This window comes from Lolium perenne, chromosome 6 (genome assembly GCF_019359855.2).
Source record: "Lolium perenne isolate Kyuss_39 chromosome 6, Kyuss_2.0, whole genome shotgun sequence".
In the NCBI taxonomy this organism is placed as follows: domain Eukaryota; kingdom Viridiplantae; phylum Streptophyta; class Magnoliopsida; order Poales; family Poaceae; genus Lolium; species Lolium perenne.
In genome coordinates, this window is record NC_067249.2 from 273,120,415 (window position 1) to 273,132,627 (window position 12,213).

The 12,213-nt window shown below is 47.8% G+C and overlaps 1 long non-coding RNA gene across 1 annotated transcript; it reads left to right on the forward strand.

The window, feature by feature from the left end:
• Nucleotides 1–3,364: 3,364 nt before the first annotated feature.
• LOC139832226 (uncharacterized) lies at nucleotides 3,365–4,958 on the forward strand. The gene is made up of 2 exons (XR_011746957.1): nucleotides 3,365–3,428; nucleotides 4,681–4,958. It is a non-coding gene; the product is annotated as an uncharacterized lncRNA (long non-coding RNA).
• Nucleotides 4,959–12,213: the final 7,255 nt, after the last annotated feature.

Sequence of the window (12,213 nt, forward strand, 5' to 3'; positions counted from 1 at the left end):
ACAACAACAGCTATCAAGCCAGTTTGGGCATGGCACCCTTCGAAGCTCTCTATGGTCGCAAATGCAGAACACCTCTAAACTGGTCTGAAACCGGTGAAAGGCAAATCTTTGGCCCCGATGTCATCAACGAGGCTGAAGAAAAGGTGCGAATCATTCGTGACAATCTGAAGATAGCACAATCTCGGCAGAAAAGCTATTATGACAGCAAGCACCGTGATATGATCTATCAACCTGGAGATGAAGCTTACCTTCGTGTTACTCCTATGAGGGGCACTCATCGCTTTGGTATAAAAGGCAAGCTGGCGCCAAGATACATTGGTCCCTTCAAAGTTCTAGCAAAGCGTGGTGAAGTCGCTTACCTCCTTGAACTCCCTGAGAAGCTCTCAAAAGTGCACGATGTCTTCCACGTGTCACAGCTCAAGAAGTGCTTCAAAGATCCGGGCCGTGCAGTTGATCACGAGTCCATCGACCTCCAAGAAGACCTCTCCTACAAAGAGCATCCAGTTCGGATTCTTGATGAAGCTGAACGTCGAACTCGCAACAACTCTGTCAAGTTCCTCAAGGTGCAGTGGTCGCACCATTCCGATAAAGAAGCAACTTGGGAGCGGGAAGATCAACTCCGTTCCGAGTACCCGTCCTTTTTCTCTTCTTCCTGAGAATCTCGAGGCGCGATTCCTTCAAGGGGGGGCGTTTGTAACATCCCAAGAGTAATACATAGAACTCTTTGTACCTTTCTTGCATTTTTGTTCATCTCATCATGTTGCATTCATGCATTACACCACCTTGGCTTTTATAAATTGCATTTGGCTTTTGGTTTTCTTTATGTTGCTTGTTGTTCTCCTTCTCCTCTCTTGGTTCACCCCACTCTTGTGATGTTCCAAGAAAAGCACCACACCCAATCCTTCTCTCTCTCTTAACACAATACAAAAGGGTCATGGCCAATTTTCTAAAATTGGTGCCAACTCTAATCTCTCTCTTCTACTTGATCTTGCCAACCTATTTGAATTGGAGATAATCCATTTCAATGTTGTGTTTATGCTTTCTTTTACCAAACAAGTGTTGCACATAAAATATGAACTCCCCTATTTTAAATTCTATGTACTATTTTCCTCTTTATTTTCCTATACTTCTCCTTAATTCTCACATGTGATATAAGCACGCTTCTTTGCTTTTCTTCTCTTTTTCCAAATAACATTTTCTCTCAATTCATAAAATTGTCTTGATTTGAAAAGAGTTAAAACAGAAAATGCAAAGAAGAAATAAAGAAACCTAAACCTAACTAAACCCTAACTACCTAAACCCTAACCTAACTCAACTCCTCCTCTCTCTTCTCTTTTCTCACACCGTAGTAGCCCAGCTTGGCCCAACCCAGCTAGCCCACCGCCTGGCCCATCTCTCTCTCCACTGAAACGTTACACCACGCCTCTGCCTCCTCCTTTCCACGTCGGCTGTTGCACCATATCGGGCAATGGCTCACGCCATTGTCGCCACGTCGATGTGTCCTCGATCGAGCGACTCCACGAGCTCGCCTCTCCCCTTTTTAGCACCGAACCGCTCCGCAGCTAAACCTAGCTCGCCTTCCACCTCCGCGCCGCCACTCTCCATCTTTTCCGTCTGTGAGTAGAGAGGGTTTCTACCGGGGGCATCTCCGACCGCCGCCGTCGCCATGGCCTGCGTCGACCTCACTTGACCACGGGAACGGGACCGCGACATCCTCCTCTACCACCTCGTCGTCTTCCCGGAGCCCAACGACCTCGGGAGCAGCTCAAGTCCTTCCTCACCGTCGCCACCGTCTACCTGGCCACCCTTTCTTCCTCGTCTCCGACAGCACCGCCGCCCTTCCTCGACCTCGACATCCCCTGGGTGAGCAGCAGCATAACCTCTTCCTTTCCTCCCTGCAAGAGTGCATGCTCTGAGATCGAAATCGAAACGAAGACAAAGGCGCACTTTTTACCTGTTTCTCGGAACCCAACTTCCGATGAACCTCGTCGGCGACACACACCTCCCCTTGACGCGCCGTCTGCGCCAGTCGACGCACGACATCGCGGGCTACAGCTTTGCCGTGGACACCATCTCAAAACGAGGCACGCACGCGACGCCCACGTCGACGCAAGCTGGTACCGTGAGCAGATCTCGCCACCCCGTCACCGCCGCGGTACCTTTTTCTCCGGCGTGTCACCGGCAACTCAGGGCACCCCAGCACGAGCACCTCATACCGTTGAAAAGCTGGTACATAGGGATACAACTTTGCTGTTGGAACCTTGCCGAGAATATGCACAGATGCGACGCCACGTTCAATCGAACTTTGGTCCAGAGAGGGTTTTTCAGTTCGTCGTTTTCGTCTCTGTGACGTTTCCACTTTTTCCGACGATCACCACCGTCGACACGGTACACCAATCCGAGTCACTCCACCTCCAAACGATCCACCCCACCTCCCTCTTACTCAACCTACCGAGAGCATCACCCAGATCTGCCCAGTTTCGACACGAGCGTGACTTTAAGATCCGTGCAGAAATCGATCTACAGGAAACTGCAAGTGTCAAAATTCAGTTTCGAGTGTCAATTTTCAGTTAACACGGCGCTACACCTTACCTTAGCAGGACCTTGCATCTGCACAAGACCCGCACAGCAGCGCAGTGGCACTGCTCGAGCCTCACACCACAGGCGACCAAGGTTCGAATTCCCCCTGGCGCGCGTCTATCCACCCCTTTTTGGCTGCGCCACGTTGGCACGCCTACGTGGCGTGGGTCCCCCTTGTCAGCGTCTGAAGCTAGTGTCCAACCCGGTGCAAATCATCTCCCGCCCAAATCTGTCCCAGGAATTCGAATTCCATTTCTTTTTCCTTTTTCTGAAATATGATTTCTGCCCTGTTTTCAAACAATTAATTTTTGCCCTTTTCGAATTCCAATTTCAACAAACTTTATATGTTTGAGTATCAGCAAAACATGAACTTTCCAAATATGAAAATTGTTTTGGGTTTTGAATAATTAAAATTTGGACATATTTAAAATCTGTAATTAAATTGAGTATTATGGCATAATTCATATCTCCAAATTTACATTTCCAAATTCAACAAACTTTAAGTCTAATTTCATCAGAAAAACGAGAGGAATTCAAATCTTGCATCATTGGCATCATCTCTGAATTGTCCAATTAAAACTTGCAAACTCGAATTAAAACAATATGTGAGGGTGTTCATCATTTCATGTGAATTTGAGCACCCCACTTAATTTTGACTTGCACAATCATCTTGCCATGTCATCATGCATCATACTGCGCATTGCATCTACTTGTATTGATTTGTGCTATATCTTCCTTGTATGTGTTATTTGGTTCTTCTCGAGTAGACGCCGACGCAGCGAAGCGATCTGACGAGTACGAGCACCCTCAGGAGGATCGTGCCTGTGCTTCTACCGCTGATCTGACAGGCGAGCCCACCTCTTCACCCATTTTACAGTTTCATGCTCTTTTGATCTATTGCTATCCCTATGTTGCGATTCTGTTGTGTCACGTGTCCTATCCACCTGTTACCTATAAATCCGAGTTACACCTCCTCGCCCTACCTATTGTTTGTTGTTTGCCAGCTATGCGAGTCGTAGGCGAGTTTAGGGTTTCTGTTGATATCTCGAAATGTTCGGGATATCTTGTTGGGATGTTGACACATGTACCACCTTTTTGAAAATGATGTTGATAACTTTTGCTACAACTAAAATTGCTAAGGGATAATAATATTGCAGAGGCATCGGTGAGCCCCTTTGCGAAAGCATCGGATTTTTGTCTCGCTAATGTCCCCTAGGACCCGAGTTCTTGTTATCTGTTCTAAGGCCGAGCGCACTAACCACTCGCGGGAGATTTTATCGGGATCCCCCATCACCCATTACCATTTCTCAAGTCTGTTGAAAAGGGGGCCACAACCTTGGTTTTATTTGCCTATGCCATGTATGCCATGCTTTACTTACTGTTGCCTTCGGGTGTTTACTTCCTGTTGCCTTCGGGTGTTTATATTCTGTACTGTACCTTGCGGACGTTTAGCGAAGCGTGTGGTTTGCACGCCTAGCCGCCGACGCAAACCCTGAGTCCGCGTCGGAGTACGGTCGAACTTCGTCGCGGGTAGCTTAGTTGGGTGGCCCCCCTAGGCATTCTTGTAGATCTGGGAACGGTCTTGTTGTGAGACTCCGCACTTGTCTATGCGGGTTCGAGCATGCGTGTATGGGAACAGTAGTGCACCCCTGCAGGGTTATATCTTTTCGGAAAGCCGTGTCCGCGGTTATGGACGACTTGGAGCTGTTTAACTCGATCATAGAACAACTTACACCTAATGTTGTCGCTAATAACTTGCGTAGTAAGTTAGCCCTATTATAATGGAATGGATATAAAATTGTCAACTGTGTGAGTGCCTTGTTAGTACCTCTTGGCTAAGGGGGATCGCATTGGCTGGGTTTTGTTTGCAGAGTATAGAACTGCTAGATTATGCGCTCTCTCATCTTCTCTGATAGACGAATGTTGTAGCGTGTCTCTATTGGTTAGTTGCTTTGCTGCCGCTAAACTCCACATATAGCCGGGCGAAGTTTATACCGCCCCCCAGCAAGCATAGCTGGTCTTGTCTCGCAAGTACGTGCCATTTGGTACTTACCCTCGTTTTTCTCTCTCTTTTTCCGGAACCCGCTTTTCGACAAACAGGTACGACAGATGATGAGCAGTACGCAGGAGGCTACTTTGTCGAGTTCACGGACGACGACTTCGTTGCGTAGCAGGATCGTTCCTAAGGCAGCAGCCTGTGGCTTGTTGGTTATGGAACCCCCGCTTGGTTATCTTCAGGACTCTTAGTCCAATTTGGATCTTGTCTGTACCCAGACTATTCGCTATCTTATGTATGATGTACTGTTGGGATATGTTTCCCTTTTGAGTGTCATTTGGATCTTGCTCAGTAGAGCGTTGCTATATATGAACTTTATTTCTATCTTTTGTGTCTTACATAGTCTTGTTGTGATATTGAATATGTATTCTACCCTTGTATCTTGTGCACCGTGCGTGTATGTGTGAAGTGCACAGGAAGGTGAAGCACTCAGGCTTGGAAAGCCTAACGTGAGCCTTTGAGGTGGGTGATGTGTGCATGGGCATGTCGAGCTGTTGCTTGGCCTACCCATAAGCTTGGGAATGCGAGGCGACCTCACGGTCCCTTGTAGTGACCTCATGCACATAAACCCCTCATACCTGCGCGCTCTGGGTTTTCCTACTCCTTGGGGCTTACACCAGCTACACCTTCCAGTTCCGCCAGGCCGGAGGTCAAGTAGACCAACTTACTCCTCTGTCTTTCTTTTGATAGATGTCGATATCCTTACGATATGCGACTATTTTCGTCGACTCGCTAGGAGCTGACCTTTTGTAATAGACCATCACTTGTAAATATCCCCACTTATCAATGAAAAGGAATGATCCATTGTTTGTTTATTGATGTCGATATTTTATTTCTTCCAGTTGATATTTGATAACTACTGTAAGACTGCTGGACCATCCTCTGCTTCCCCTGCGACTTCTTACTCCAAACGGATAGCTGACGATGTTTTACTGGATGATTCTTCGTCTGTGAACCTGAATCAACTAGAAATAGCTGAACTTCGACAACAACTCCAGGCCATGAAGAAACAATCCCTTATTGTCATGGAACAGTCCCACAAATCTTCCGAGCGGGAAAAAATGGCTCTTCAGCAGGCTCAAGAGGCTTTGAAGTTGAAAGATGATGCCGTTGCCGAGGCTGTGCAAGCCACTTCTCGAGAGAATTATAATCTTGACCTGCTGACTGACGCAAGTCTGGATATGGCGGGTAAGTCTTGCCCCATGCATTCTTTTATTTCGCGTACAAGTTCTCCGGTCCTCATATTTCTTGATACGGTCAGGTTCTTTCTTGGATGCTGCTGCCGAGGATCAGCGTGTTGATTCGAGGGCCGAGGTTCTCATTCGACTTGCTCAGCAGAACAACTCCAGCTTTTGGTCTTCCCCGGATCGCACCCGACAAATTGTACGATTTCAGGATCGTGCTTCTCTGGTTCGGGAATATCTCGACTTCTGCACAAAGACACTCGCTATGGTTTACAACGCCATGTTTCCTCGGAATCTGCAACCCAAGACTCTTCCTGAATTGATGAACAAATTTAAAAGTGTTCAACGAATTCACGGATTTGTGAAGGCTCAATTGATGGCTGGTGCTAGGTTTTCTATGATCATGCTCCAGATCTGCTACCCGAAGCTTGATATGTCCAATGTTGTGACTCTTTGCCATGAGCGATTAAGAAAACGAAGAAGGAATGTTGACAAAATCAACGAGGCGGTGACACCCGTAGCCGAAAGTATGATTGACGATCTTCTTCGGATGGATGCTGCATACTTCACGGATAATCATTATGCTGACTCCACGGGTGCCTCCGCAGGAGAGGAAAGGGTAAACATAGACGACCTTATAGGTGATTGAAGTTCTTTTCCTTCGGTCGAATTTTTCCGGAAATACAGAGATATCTTGTATATTACGAGAAATATATTGTAAGTTGCGAGAACTATGTATTTTTTTTCCTTTAGCCCCCGAGTGTATGTGTGTTATTTGCGAGGTTTTTAAACCAAGGCAAATTAATTGAGTATATATTGTAAGGACCGAGTATATATTGCTTAACTCGCGGGTTGCAAGCCCCCGAGCCTGTCGAAGAAAAAGATGTATATCACCAATATTTTTACTATATTGCAGCATCGCAAGCCCGCCTCATTAAAAACCTTCCAGCCCCACTCGGTGCCCTGAAAGGAAAAGAGTGCGTCTGAAAACTCGCGAGCGTTTCAGTACATTGTATGTTTACATGCATCTATATTTTGACTTCTATGCGTAAAAACGCCGAAGTTGCGCCACGTTCCATGGATTTGGCTCTGCGACCCCTGTCTTCTTGTCCTTTATTCTGTACGCTCCTCCTGCGATCACCTCTGTAACGATGTATGGTCCCACCCATGGTGACTCGAATTTTTCGTGGCTGTCCTGAGTAAGCCGAAGAACGAGGTCGCCAACTTGAAAAGATCTTGGGCGCAAACGTCGACTATGATAATTTTTCAGGTCTTGCTGATATTTGGTAACTCTTGACAGCACCTCATCTCTAGCTTCATCGATTGCGTCCACATCATCTTCCAGTGCCTTTCTCGAAGTTTCTTCATTAAATACCGCCACTCTCGGGGAGTTGTTTTCTATCTCTATTGGTAGCACTGCCTCAGCTCCGTGAACCAGAAAAAACGGAGTTTCTTGTGTCGCTGTATTGGGCGTCGTCCGTATGCTCCATAACACGCTAGGCAACTCCTCTGGCCAAGTGTGTCGAGCTTTCTCCAATGGTGCTAACAGGCGTTTCTTGATGCCGCTGCAGATGATGTCGTTTGCTTTTTCGACTTGTCCATTGGTTTGCGGGTGCGCCACCGACGCAAAATGTAACTTGATGCCTACTTCTGCGCAATATGCTTTGAATTCCTTGGAGGTAAAATTGCTGCCATTGTCTGTGACGATGCTATGAGGAACTCCAAACCGAAAAACGATACTTTTGATGAACTTGACCGCCGATGCTGCGTCTGGCGAGTTTATTGGCTTTGCCTCAACCCACTTAGTAAACTTGTCTACAGCTACAAGCATATACTCGTATCCTCCTGGCCACGCCTTATGCAATTTGCCCACCATATCGAGACCCCATTGAGCAAAGGGCCACGACAACGGTATTGGCATCAACTCTGCTGTCGAAGAATGAGGTTTCGCGGCAAACCTTTGGCATGCGTCGCAGGTACGTACTATGTCCTTTGCATCTTCGATTGCTGTTAGCCAGTAGAACCCTGCTCTGAAAACTTTGGCTGCAATAGCTCGACTGCTCGTGTGGTGTCCGCACACTCCTTCATGCACATCTTTTAAGAGTACTCGACCTTCTTCGGGCGTGACACATCGCTGCAACACGCCCGATATACTTCGCTTATAAAGCTCGCCCTTAACCACAGTGAAGGCCTTGGACCGTCGAATAACTCGCCTTGCTTCTACTGGATCCTCGGGTATTTCTTTCCTTGAAATATATGCAACATATACCTGCATCCAAGGGACCTGCACCACCATCACCTCATGTGACTTTTCTTCATCTCCCGATGTACTTACTTCTATTGCTGGTGGAGCCCCCAAGGCTTTCTCGAGCTTCTCCTTTTTCGTTGGCTGTTTCTTTGCCTTGGTTGATCTTTCACTTATCTCCTCCCAGAATACACCGGGTGGTATTGCCAAACATTGCGACCCGACGTTCGCCAAAACGTCGGCTTCATCGTTGCTGAGTCTGCTAATATGATTCACTTCGCACCCATCAAAGAGTTTCTCGAGTTCGTTGTATACCTCCTTGTATGCTATCATGCTGTCGTTGACTGCGTCGCACTGGTTCATCACCTGTTGAGCCACTAGTTGAGAATCACCGAATATCTTTAGCCGGGTTGCGCCGCAAGCTTTCGCCATCTTCATCCCGTGTATGAGTGCCTCGTACTCCGCCTCGTTATTAGACGCGTTAGGAAACGTCATCCGTAGCACATACTTCAACTTATCTCCCTGAGGTGAGACTAATATCACGCCTGCTCCAGCTCCTTCTAGCCTTTTGGACCCATCGAAATTCATGGTCCATGTTCTCGACAAGTCTGGAGGTCCCGTACTTTGCAGCTCCATCCATTCTGCGACAAAGCCTGGTAAGATCTGCGACTTTATTGCTTTTCTTTTTTCGTACGTGATGTCCCGAGGGGAAAGTTCTATTCCCCAGAGGGAGACACGACCCGTGGCTTCTGGATTGTTTAGTATATTTGATAAAGGCGCCTCATTGACCACTATTATCGGGTGCGTCGAAAAATAGTGTCGCAACTTTCTTGCAGTTGTGAACACTCCATATGCCAACTTCTGATAATGCGGGTACCGCTGTTTTGAAGGCGATAAAACTTCACTGATGAAATATACCGGCCTCTGAACTCCGTGAAGTTTCCCTTCTTCTTCTCTCTCGACCACAAGTACCGTGCTGACCACCTGAGGTGTGGCTGCAATATATAACAAGAGGGGTTCCTTTTCTTTAGGCGCCACCAATATTGGAGGTGTCGAGATTGTGCGCTTGAGGTCCTCAAAGGCTCTGTCTGCTTCCTCGTTCCACTCGAACTTCTCTCCTTGCTTGATCAAGGCGTAAAATGGCAACGCCTTTTCTCCCAGTCTGGCGACGAATCTGCTCAAAGCCGCGACTCGCCCAGTTAACTGATGTATTTCCTTTAGCTTGGTTGGCTTCCGCATTGTTATTATAGCTTGGATTTTCTCTGGGTTAGCCTCGATCCCTCTTGCTGACACCAGAAACCCGAGAAGTTCTCCTGCAGGGACGCCGAAAGAGCACTTCGTCGGGTTCAGCTTGAGGCAAAACTTATCGAGATTGTCGAAAGTCTCCTTGAGGTCCTCAACCAAGGTTGAGCTCTGCTTTGTTGTAATGACGACATCGTCGATGTACACTTGAACGTTCTTGCCAATCTGCGTGGCGAGACACTTTTGCATCATCCGCTGATATGTTGCTCCCGCGTTTTTTAACCCGAAAGGCATTGTTCTACAGCAGAACACGTCATAGGTTGTTATGAAAGCTGTTTTGACTTCATCTTCTTCTTTTAGTCGGATCTGGTTATAACCAAAATAAGCGTCCAGGAAGGAAAGACGTTCACAGCCTGCCGTGGAGTCGATAATTTGATCGATCCTCGGGAGGGGAAAGTGATCCTTTGGACAATGTTTATTGAGACACGTGAAGTCGACGCACATGCGAAGGACCTCCGTGTTTTTCTTCGGGACCAGCACTGGGTTAGCTACCCACGTGGCTTCTGTATGCAACTCTTTGATGAATCCAGCTTCTCTGAGTCGATTAATTTCTGACAGCATTGCTTTGCGGTTTGGTTCCAAAAAACGCCGCAAAGGTTGTCTGATTGGCCTGGCCAATGGATCCAAGTTAAGGGGGTGCTCGGTAAGTTCCCTGGGTACTCCTGGCATGTCAGCTAGACACCATGCGAAGATTTCCCAGCGCTCACGGAGGAACTCGACGAGCGCGCTTTCCTATGCGAAGTCCATGTATGTGGCGATAGCTGTCGTTTTCTTGGGATCTGTTGGGTGTATCTGCACTTCCTTCAAGTTCTTCGTCATGTCAAAGGTTGGTTCCTTGAGCGGCCTCCCTCCATCTGGTAACACGTCGTAGTCAGTTGTCAGCTTTGACGCCAGATATTCTGCTTGCATCCTGAAAGTTTCTGCTAGCCGATGAAAATCCTTGTCGCACTTATCCGCTAGTGCGAAGCTTCCTTTTACTGTGATCGGGCCCTTAGGTCCGGGGAGCCTCCACAACAAGTATGTGTAGTGTGGTACCGCCATAAACCTGGCATACGCCGGTCGCCCTAGCAAAGCATGATACTGTGATGGGAAATCCACGACTTCAAATTCCAGCTTCTCTCTCCTGTAATTCTCTGGGGTTCCAAACTGAACGTCGAGACTGATCTTTCCCAATGGATAACTTGGCTTGTCTGGTGTAATACCATGAAAACGTGTGTCGGTTGGTGTTAGATTTGCCAAGGATATATTCATCTTCCTCAAAGTATCTGCATATATGAGGTTCAAGCTGCTGCCTCCATCTATGAACACTCGTGAAACGTCGAATCCTGCAATCACCGCCGGCAGGATCAAAGCCGATTGTCCTGGTCGAGGGACTTGCTGCGGGTGGTCCGCTATGGTGAAGCCGATGTCCTGCCCCGACCAATTCAGGTACTCAATTGTTGGTGGAGGCATCTTCTCTGCCATAAAGACTTGCCGCGAAATTACTTTTTGAGCTCTATTGGATGGCCTGCCCTTCTGAATCATCGAGACCTCCCCATTGGTGTTGATATAGGGACCGTTCATTGGAGCTGCCGCTATTTGCAACTGGTGTCGATTTTCGTCCGTGATTGCGGGAGGAGGTGGGAGATGAATCTCACTCCTTGGCCCCTGGGGGTTTCTATTTGCTGCCTGTGTATTGACATGCCCTGCGTACCTATTCAGTCCTTTTGCAAATGTCCCGACTGTCTCTTCCCGTTATTGTCGAGGTAGAAGTGCATTTGGCACGGTCCGTTCAACATATCTTCGGGAGATATATACGGCCTCTGGAACCTTGGACCATTATTTTGCCTATTGGGACGAGGGCCATCCCTGTAATCGCTACGGTGCTCACCGCTCTTTTGAGAATCATCTCGACTGTTTCCTTCAATATTTCCTCGGAAGCCGGCCGATACTTGGCCGGGACCGTCATAATCTGGGAACTGTCGAGAAAAACGTCGTCTATTTTGAATATTTCGGTTACGGTCATCCTCAGGCGACCTATGCCGCTTGTTGTGAACAACATCTTCTCCATCTGCCCAACGATTTGCTATCTCCATGAGTGCCGATATTGTTTTTGGATTAGTCCTTCCCAAATCCTCGACTAAATCCTTCCTCCTGATCCCGGCGACAAACGCATCTATCGCTCTTTCATCAGATATATTCTCTGCCGAGTTTTTGATAATGTTCCACCGCTGGATGTACGTCCTCATCGACTCGTCATATTTCTATCGACAAGCTCTTAGTTGCTCTATTGACGCAGGTTTCTTGCATGTAGATAAAAAGTTGTTTACGAAGATGTCCTCGAAGGTTTCCCAACTGTCGATAGATCCAGGTGGTAACTTTTTTATCCACGATCGCGCTGCTCCACTCAAGTGTACCTGGATGCTCTGCATGGCAGTTGCTTTGGTTCCACCCGTAAGCTTGACTGTCTCCAGGTAATCCACCAACCAGTCTTCAGGATCTTGCAATCCGTCGAACTTCTTGTAGTTGTCGGGTAATTTAAACCCAGACGGGACCCGTGTTTTACGAACTCGTCGAGTAAAACAGGGGAAACCGCACATATCCTCCTCATCGACCTCTGGTGAGTGCCGACGTTCTCTCCTTTCTTGTCGCGCCCTGTCGACCCGCGCCTGTGTGGCTGTATCTCTTGCCGACGTTCTCGGAGGGTCCTGAACCACTACTGTGGGTCGTGGACTATTTTGTCTTGCCACGCCTTCGGGAGGTGTGCTTGTACTTGCGAACGCTGTCCCCATGACTCCAACTCCTGCCATAGCCATGTTATACAACGCTTCCCTTGGATCTCCGGGAGGTGGCCTGGATGCCAGTAT